Source organism: Corvus brachyrhynchos, unplaced genomic scaffold, assembly GCF_000691975.1.
Source record: "Corvus brachyrhynchos isolate BGI_N302 unplaced genomic scaffold, ASM69197v1 scaffold200, whole genome shotgun sequence".
Lineage (NCBI taxonomy): Eukaryota > Metazoa > Chordata > Aves > Passeriformes > Corvidae > Corvus > Corvus brachyrhynchos.
Genome location: NW_008236184.1, coordinates 7,712,245 through 7,722,570, shown reverse-complemented (window position 1 = coordinate 7,722,570; position 10,326 = coordinate 7,712,245). Strand labels below are relative to the sequence as shown.

At 40.8% G+C, this 10,326-nt stretch overlaps 1 long non-coding RNA gene across 5 annotated transcripts; it reads right to left on the bottom strand.

The window, feature by feature from the left end:
• Positions 1 to 5,334: 5,334 nt before the first annotated feature.
• LOC108447265 lies at positions 5,335 to 10,326 on the bottom strand. 5 transcript variants are annotated; one of them, XR_001862741.1, is made up of 4 exons: positions 10,264 to 10,326; positions 9,587 to 9,625; positions 9,030 to 9,397; positions 5,335 to 8,317 (listed from the first exon to the last, which is right to left on the bottom strand). It is a non-coding gene; the product is annotated as an uncharacterized LOC108447265 (long non-coding RNA). The 5 variants fall into 5 exon arrangements; XR_001862736.1 differs by having other exon boundaries at positions 9,030 to 9,625; XR_001862739.1 differs by lacking the exon at positions 9,587 to 9,625.

Genomic DNA, 10,326 nt, shown 5'->3' with positions numbered 1-10,326 from the left:
AATGAATGTGCTTCTTATTTTGGAACCTTCTTATGGCAAACAAGCAAGGCTGGAGCCAAAACCTCCAGGACACAGAAGGAAGTTGGAACTGTTACCCCAGCGCATGGCTCATGAGGGAGCTGGCACGGAGAGAGGGATCAGCTCTGCATTGTTCAGAAGGAGCCTCACAGAGCATGCAGGATAACATGCATCCCCAGGGCCTTTGGAGGCAACCACTATCAACAGTCAGTGGAATCAGTCCAAAGTCAGAGAAATGTTACTGAATGATAATTTCACTCTTGATGATGAAGGAGCAAAACTGTGCACCAGAAGAAAAGAAAGAAAGTGATGGTAGGGTATAGAAATGGTGCTATGAAAATGGCTTGGCTTTGCTTGCTGTACGTATTTATTCTTCCATTGGACCAGTTCTCAAACAATAATCCTCTGAAGGAACCTTTCAGATCACTGACATGGTGAGAGAAAACCAGTATTAGCTACAGTCGTTGTATTCGTGGTTGCTTCATGTTGATACACACAAAAGTGCTTGGTCTTGAATTAACAATAGCTGTGGTTTAGGTTTGCTTCTTTCAGTGATCCCCAAATTATGCCTGCCTGCATAGTTTGGTACTAGAGGCAGAATAAACATCAACTCTAATAGCTGAATTTTTAAGGTTAAAATTGAGGCTAAGTATATAACATTTATCTTCTTCTGAAGAAAGCATGTGTACCTCGGTTGAGGGGGAAGATGAAAACCATGTCTGTGAGAGCAATGGCTGATGGCTTAGTTCTGCATGATAAAATAAATAACTTCGATTAACTTCAAGCTCCAGTACCTCAGATGTTTGTTGTCACAGAGGAGCAGCTTGGCTGATTGGCAGCTCTGGTTTAGTCGACATGTGTTAACAGAAATTGCTCAATTTACATGGAGTACTTCAATCTGCTGTTTTAGGAGTTTTTGTCTTACATAGACTGGCATTTCAGCTTTTGAATAGATGGAGGACTTGTAAGGGTCATTAAAGAAATTGCTAAAGCTTCTGCAAATGCTTGGGCCAGATTGCTGACTGAGATGCAGAGCATGCACGTGTCACTGCAGATACTTCCCAGATAATGGTGCTGATTGAGATTTTAATCTGGACAGAGTGCTGGAGGCAACTTTCTTTCCAACACTCAATTATCCTGATAATAATATGCTTATTTTTTCCCTGTGTTCAAAATGTGTGGTCTGCTGCAACTGTGCAGTGTGAGTACAGTGCTGTATGGAGGGGGAAAAATCAGGGAACAAAACTGGTGCCACGGCAAAGGGCACTGACAACACAGTACCATAGTGTGGAGGACAATGTGTTTTTACCTTGAATGGGCTGAGCAACCACCATGAGAAAGGACTGCTTTCTTTCCCACAGGCTGCAGGACAACTCCTTGGTTCTCAACAGCCACAGAGGAATAAATCTGGAGCACAGCCTGCTGCCAGGACTACGTAGCGTGTTGTAGGGGCAAGACTATCATTTTATAGTGCACATGCATCTTGTATCCTCCCTAGTGGGATGCTGATCCATAACAGTCTTCTAAAATCTCACACAACAAAAAGAATCCAGACTAGTTTCCCACAGACACTCTCCATGAAAGAATTTCTTAGAAGAGATAACTCAGCCAGGAAATGGGAACTAGGGGGCCAAATTCCTTCATCCAAGTCCATCTCCCTTTGGTAAAGGATTAAAAAAATTGTCCCTATATGACTAATCGCAGCTATGCTTCCCTAATTTCTAGGAAAGCAACAGTTTCTGGAGATGAAGGGTAAAGCCATTGAGGAAACCAAGCTTTATTTGCTTTTTATTAATTAGAGAATTTTCTGCTAGATCGAATTACTAATAACACTTTGGTTATTAAAATTTATGAAACCTAGATTTACTTTTCAGCCTCTGTATCATCTTCTGATCCTTAATACTTTTCAGCAAGCTCAAGAAATGAAAACAAACTCAGCTGTTTCATGTTTGTTCACAATTGACTTTTACCAGGGCTGAGTTAGGGTCGTTACATACTTGTGATTGAGTGATGGCAGAGCACACACTTCTGAGACAAGACAGAATGTTCACCCTCACCTTCTGCAGGTTACAACGCAAAATGAGTGTCCCAAACCTGCCAGGAGAGCCAGAGAAGGTTCTGCTGCTTCCACAGCTCCCTCTGATCGTTGTCTGCAGGGATAGCTGTGAATTTGATTCACTTGCTTTATGCATCCAGTTGTATTTCTTGTTTGAAGTGAATGTACATGCCCTAGGGCAAGGAACATAAGATTTTTGGGTTTTTATGGTTAGTTGAAAGTCTTCCCGTATATGTTAGGTTCAACTGTACTTGATTTAGTTAAAGTAGTGCTGGGTAGCAACTCTTATTCTGGACTAGGAGTGATTTGGGTCAATTTGCTTTAAATCCATCCCTAGCTGACTTCCACTGACCTGAGCTAACACCTGATTTATGCTCTCAGTTATCCCATTTAACCAAGAGCTCGGGGATGCTGTTGGTGTCAGCACCGTAAGGAGTCACCGCATATCAGTGGTGGCCCGGGAAGGGCAGCATTCCTGTCCTTAGCCTGCAGCAAACGTGAGCCTCGATGTGTCAGCGTGACCTCAGGCCAAGAAAAAGAGAAGTCTAAACGGGTTTCTTGCATCGCCGATCGCCATGGGCTAAGAGCAAACACACACGGTCAATTAGCGAGGTTCAGCTGATGCGCGGTGAGTTGTCAGGCACGTCAGGACCTGAATGAGATCACTCATTCATGGATTCAGCCCCTGAAAGTATCCTTTTAAACTGCTGTTATATAAACAAGTGTAACTATGGCTGTGGACAAGCGGACAAATTAGTGCGGGGATAAGGAGTCTTTATGTGTCAGCTGTTCCCATATGCATACCTGCCTGAAACGCCGGGTGATCTGAGGTAGCCTCATCCTCTTTACCCAAGGGGAAGATATAGCTAAGGCATGGCAAATTCAGAGCCTGGCTTCCTCGCCAGGGATGGGTTTAACCTAGTTTAGAACAGTTCAGCTTGGCTAAACTGTAGTAAAACAGATTTAAGCCGCTTCTACGCCAGTTAAACTGTACCTATTGTGCTCAAATGGTGCAGCTGTGCAGGTCAGATCTTTGAATCAATTAAGAGACTTTCCATTGACTTTCTAGAGCAGTGTTTTATGGAGAAGTTTGAAGGCCTTTCATTTTAGAATCTAAAGATGGACCTGCATCTTAAGAAACAAACAAACCACAAGACAACAAAGAGAAACCCCACAATCCCAAAGTTTCAGCTTTCCTTCCAAATAACACTATTTTTCTTACTCTGCCCTGTGGGAGAGGGTCATGCTTTCTACGAAGAAATTTGCTTCGTTCCAGCAAGGAACGCAACAGGATTTGCAAAATTGAAATTAAAGTTTCCAAAGCTGCAAACACAGGATGTGCTTGGACCCTTTGAAACTGTGACTGAGACCAATGAAACGCAGGATCAAACACCAGAACTTTGGGCACTTTTCCTTTTAACTCAAAAACTTGAACTCAATCTCAGTTCATCTTTACTTTCATATAATGAAAGGGGAGACATTTGATTAGGTTATATGAGATCATGTGGATGGATTCAACACATGGCTGCAGGACCAGGCACTATTATCTTGGACGCATTTTGAACACTGCTTCTCACTCTGCTATCAGCCACCGCCACCTCTGCAGTAATGTGACAGCAAGAGAAAAAGGATGGGAAGGCGATAAAGTTTGCCCACGCAAGGAGAAAAGAACTTTATGTCCAAAGCCAGCTGGCTTGGCTTGAGAATGAAATGGCATTTTAGTGAGAGGTGACCTGTTTACATGAGCTTTGTCTCAGAACACTTGTCCTCGGTGCCACAATGGGGTCTGAGATGCAGTTTATCATCGAGTACCCACAGAAAACAGGTGAGCTGTCTCTGTGCCAGTTTGTCTCCTAAACTGTTTGACAGATAAGAAACCATCCTCAGAGATTGCAACAAATGTGCTGCCGCATTTCATGGTAAGAACCGAGCATATTTTTAGTAAAGGGTTGAGAAAGTATGCAATAATCCTAAATCACAGCCAAGAAAACCACAAACCCCGTAACAAATGCCTGTTCGGATTCAGAACTCGGAAACGCACACCAGTTGATCCACGTTAACGCTCCAGGGAAATTTTTGAGCTTGTTTTCCAAACTCCAGCAGAGGATCCATGGCTTTTTTGCCTTTACCTGGAAGGGCCAGGGGGAGCAGGGAAGCTGCTGGGTGCTCTTTATCTTGTGGAACACGGACCAACCATCCTACATGTGTCCCCAAATAAATCAATGGGATATGCACCAAGGACATATTTGTACTGAGGAGTCTGTTCACCATTACAAAAACCCAAAATTCACCTTGTAAACTGCCCAAGTTTAAAAATTAAACTTTATTCCATAAGTTAACTCCTTTAAAAGTTTCTTTGTTGTGCCTTGTACACGCTAACAGATCCTGCAGAACCACTGTAGGCTCTGGATATGAAGGCTACCAGATCAGGGTAAAAATGGTGCCTTTTTTTATTGCAGTTTGGTCAGTGAGTTGACAGTGAAGCAGACAAAATGCAGGAAAAATAACACTTAAACTTGCATTTTAAGAGCAGCTTTAGCTGATTGCAGAGGGAGCTGAGGGTGCTCTGCACAAGTCAGGCGCAACTTATCTGGCTTTCAAGAGTTCCACAAGTCTTTTGTCACTTGAAGAGGCCCCATCAACTTCAAATCTGCTTTAAAAAAGTAGTTCAAAAACGTTTCAGGTATTATGGTCTCCTATATCTATTTCTGTCCCTTTTGTTTCCTAACAGCATGAGATACTGACCACACATACTGCTCTCCAATATAGAAATTAAACGTATAGAAAAAAGGAGCCATTTTCTCTTTAATCTCTTGGAAATTTTTCCAGACTAAAGCATAGGTCTTAAGTTGATAATATCCCTTTAAGAATTTATTTGCCAGGTAATGTTAGAAGAAAAAAGACTTTAAGGTCAGTCTGAACCTTAAAAAGACCCCCTTTAAAATAAATTCCAAATCTATATTGGAGATAATGGCAAGCAGTATTTGAACAGCTCTCCAAATTATAAAAGATATTCTACACCTTAAAAATGCAAATAGCTTTAAAGTCCTTTTAAGTGATTTCCAGCTCCTTGGAAAAAGGTCAAGATTTATCCTAAGAAATATTTTGTTGCATAAAAATAATACAAATAGTTGAGTGTTGCAATATATAACAGTCATAATATGTATAAAGCTACAAAATTATTAACAGATGAGGGCCTGTAAGTTTTGAATAATGCAGTAAATATGATTATTTTTGAGGGGTGAAATAACACAATGCTGTCAGAAGAGAAAATTACATTTTAATAATGAAAATATTGAACATAACTATTTTTCTTTAGATCTGCTAAGCAATCTGTGTGTTCCCTATGAGATGTCAAACTATAGAGTGCATATGAACACTTTGCTCCCTCTATAAATATACATGTGCACGACACATTGCTAACAGCAGCAACCGAGTGCTGGGGAAATACAGCAACAATGAAGTTCCTAAGAGAGGCTTATTTTTTCAAGTTATTAAAAGAAGGTGGCAAGCGTTCATGAGGATATGAAAATTTAAAGCCGTCTGCAGGAAACTCTGAAAACCTCTGGTTAAGGCTGCTGCCAAAAAATCTCAGCTATGTTATGTCAGAATGTTTAATTGCAAGCTGCAACTTTAATGAATGGAAAGATATGGCAAAAGCAGGAAGTTTCTGAAGCAACATGGAGCAACCATGAAAATAAAATACCAAAGGTTGTAATCTTGAATGCTGTTGGAAGCAGGAATTTCCATCCACACTCTGCCTCTTTTCGCCGCTGTGCAGGGTTTGCCAGCTGAGGGGAGAGGTAAAATGCTCTGGATATCATCTCCTGCGCTCAAGGCAGCACTTGTTACGTCGATGTGAACAAGTCAACTTCTTTGCATTTGTCATTATGGGTGTTTACAGAAGTGCATCTTAGGAATGAGGGGAGGAAAGGCAAATGCCAGAGTGCATTAAATAACATATTTTCTTTACTTTCCAAGAAGCTTGCTCGCAGCATGATGTTGCTATTTATATCAGATCTCCTAAACCCAGCTGTTGGTTCATGTTAACACGCAGAATGGTGAGAAAATCCCGGCAGAAGAGCGTGAATCCCAGAGAGACTTGTGGGGACCTATAAAATATCACAAGTTTTGCTGAGGTACGGGCTGGGCGTAGCCTCAGTGAGGCAATACCAGCATTTTCCCTGTTGATCCTCCAGTATTAGAACACCAAGAGCAAAGCAAAACGAAAGGTTCCAAGTGCTGCAGCAGAAAACTTCAGGGAACTGAGCTTGCACCCCTGGCTGGAAGAGTTTGAAGGAGAACTTTTACCTGTAACTCAAAACTAGCAAATATACTGTACACCCCCATAACAGCATTCTTATACAAGCTGTGTCTGATCTAATCTTACGTACCTTGGCCACAAGTTTTGGAAAAACAAATATTCCCAGGGCAATCAGATTACTGAATATACCATATAATGATGTGGAAATACTAGTGGTTTACAGAAGGCAGTTTATGGAATGGATTGAGTGAATTTAATTCACGCATTGTCAGGCAACTTGGACTTCAGTAAAATAAGGAAATCTTGTTTTTATCTGTGTGCAGTGGAACACCAGAGCCAAAGAGTGTAACAGCAGCACTCCTGAGCACAGACAGGGAGCTCAGGGAGTTTGTTCCCAGCCAGCTCCCTGAGAGGACAGGCAGTGTCTGTGCTGAGGTGACCACGGGGTTAACAGGGTTACCCAAAGCGTTAATGGCCAGGAACCATTATCTGCTCCTCTCTGATTTCCTGCTCCCTAGGTGGGAGTCCCCCCTGCCCCTACCCTTTGTTTCTAATGTGAGTTCCCATCCTGAAATGCTGTGAGTACAATTCGGTTTTGTTGCAATCAGTAGTCTTTTACAAAATCTTAATTCACAGAGTATTTCCCCCATTGTAAGTGGAACAATGTTAAGAATTAATCTGGCCTGCAATTTGTAGGAACCTTGTTCTGTAAACCTTGTTCTTAGACGCCCCCCTCCCCCTTCCCTTTGAAGGGTAACTTAATTGTTTGGCAAACATGCAAAAGCTACATAATATCCCCTACTCTTCTTAGCTATGATTTTAAAAGTCCTGCATTTTGGTTTTATACAACATTCACCTCTAGAAGCATGAGGCTCAGATTCTCTTCTCCAGGACACGAGATGAAAAAGCTGATTTCTGGAATATAAGGAGCATTTGAAAAAGAGGAAAAGCCATGGTACATCTCTGGAGTGGTTTGTAAGAAGGTCCTAAAATGTAAGTTGAAAGTTAGTAGAGATATGATTTTGGTGGTAGTGCCTCCAAAATACCTTGAATGGGTGGGTGGAAATGCACTGGAATAGAGATGCAAGGGAAAGCTTTATTGCCATAACAACTGCTAGATGATGACTCTATTCAACTCTGAGGCTATTTAGTATCTTTTTTCACTGGTACACTGGTATATTTTTTCCCTATCTTTCTTTATATTTGCTATTGCTCTGAGTTTATTTTTCTTTGGATATCATGGAAATTGCAGTGCCTGCTATTTGGCCAAGGGAAGAGATTTCAGGGGGCTCTTTTTAGTCTCTGGGTTGTACGTAAGATGGGCAGAAATGCATTCAGTGGTTGTTTCCTTTTCTCTCAGGAGTGATCCTGGCAGATGCTTGTGGTAATTTTTCCCTTGTCATATTGACACTCCAGTATGATGTTCTCTGGGGCTTTGTTATCTTGCTGCATCTTAGAAAGACTGCAATTTTTTCTCTGCAGATTTTTCTCTATCACCTACAGCTTTGCACCCTTTGTATTATCCAGGTGAATTTAGCCTTTGCAGTTGTCCTGGAAATTAAACCAAATGCAGAACCATCAGGTCAGGTAGTGATTTCAGTGATTTTGATGCACCAAGTCTTCTGTGACTTTATTTGTGTTAGCCTGAGGGGTGGTATTTTTCACTCATGCCATTGTGACACATGAGAACATCTGTGACCTCTCCACCACTCAGCCTTGTTCCCCACCACTCCCATGAGGGGCCTGCAGGAGCAGATGTGGCAGCACATTGTCACACGTGGAAAACAACATCTGGAATTTCAACTGGAACCTGAATTTTGCACTTCCTTTTCTCGATTGTTGCACAGGGTGGTGTTTCCATCAGGGGAGGAATGCATTTCAGTGCGAAGGAGGCTGCTCTGTACCCCTGAAGTATTGTTTGCAAGGCTCACAGAGAAATCCCTTGAGCAACACATGCTCTGCTTATTCTTGTAGTGCCACTGAAAAGGACAGATAAGAACCAATTATTTATCTCTTTGGCTTCCTGCTCTATTTTTTGCCAGCTTGGAATAATATGTACTGAAAATAATTAATGAGTATATCAAGAAGTCCTTGCTCAGGCCTTGCTTCAGTGTCTTACTCAGATTCCCACTGACTTTTATAACTTAAATATTCAGTATTTTATCTTAACATCTTCTCAGCATATTGCTGTCATGAGAGGATTTCATGGTATTAATCATTAGACTCTAGTAATAGATCTTACAGATATTATGGATGATAGGTACAGTGAGGACAAAGAGAATAAATCATATTCATATAAAAATCAATGACATTTGGACTGTTCATGTTGAGACTTGTAAGAAAACTGTATGTATTTAAATATCTTCCTGATTATTATAGATCAGCAACAATCAGTTTGGAAATATGATTGTAGATGGCAAATATTTATATTTTGTTGTCTTTCTCACTTACAAGCTTTTTCCTAGATCCACAAGAAGTGTCTACTCTTGCACTTGTTCTGATCAAAATGTGGATGTTTCAGAAACTTCTTTACTGGCTGCACTTTTTAATCTAAACTAATCTGTACATTATAAACCCTGAACTTTAGCACTTCTGAGAGCTGTGAATTACTGCTTCCATTTGAGCTAAACTTCTGGAAACAGACAACAGAAATTTACATTAACATTTTGGGAATGATCATGGAGCATCTACCTTTTTTCATCCCATGGCATGGTCATCACACTGTCAGATGGGAGTTTCTGTCATCATTTCTTGCATCCTATTTCCTAATCTTTTGTAGAGCTACTTCTTTTGTGCTCAGTTAATCATACCATTTTCAAATACAAAGAACACCCTCTGATCTCTGTTTTTCGGAGACAGCACCCTTGGTTCTGGTGTCCTGATTAGAGATGTGCCCTTTCAGTGATGTAGTGCTGTGAAACGGCTCCTGTCACTCCGCTCTGAGGCTGCGGGTATCTCACAGGATAAATCTGGAAGAGCTGTAGAGCGCAGATGATTTTTGGCAAGTATCATTTTATCATCAAAATTTTATTTTTGGGTCGCTCTTCAGCTGCCGCCTTCTGTGAAGGAGAAAGACGCCCATTTTATGTCTTTTATTATGTATTCCCGAGTAGTCTTTTCTACTTAGAGCAAAATTAATGGGAGCTCTGGCAGAGATAATGTGAGGTGGGGATGGATGGATGGATGGATGGATGGATGGATGGATGGATGGATGGATGGATGGAGGTGGAACTGAGGTGGACTGTCACCTTTGTCTGAACGTGGAGGCAGAGCTCATGTCCTCAGAGCTGGAGAGAAAGCCAGTCAGAAAAATAGTCATTTTATATATCTATATAGTATATACATATTCCCTATACATACGATTAAATATATATACTATATATATATATATATCTATGTCTGTATCTATAATTTCAATAATATAATTGATATAGCGTACTATATACATGTATTTATAATGTTTATACTATATAGCATATAGTATATAGTATATATACTATGGAAAACATTATATATTTTGTACATATATTTAATAGTATAACTGGTTTATATTAATAAATAGTTTTGCTTCGATGACTTTGTCCTCATTCAATTTTATCATTGACTATTTCTCACAATTATACAATATAGTGTATATATACATAGTACATGTATTTTATACAGTATATATATTGTATATACTAGACATACACTGTGTTTGTATATACACTATATATAAAAAGGTATCTACATAGTATAGCGTGTATATTTATATATTTACACATACTACACATATATATGTGTGTGTGTGTGTGTGTTGGGGAGGCGGTGGTGGTTTCTGAGGGTGACACACACGGGCAGCTGAGCTGTTTGTGGGGGTAACTGCTGTAGTCCCCTGCTGCACGCTCAGGATGGGGGGTTTACAAGCGGACGCGGGACCACTTACCGGGAGTTGTTTTAATCAACCCAAGGCCCCGCGTTGGCGCAGGCGCCGCTCGGGGCGGGCCAT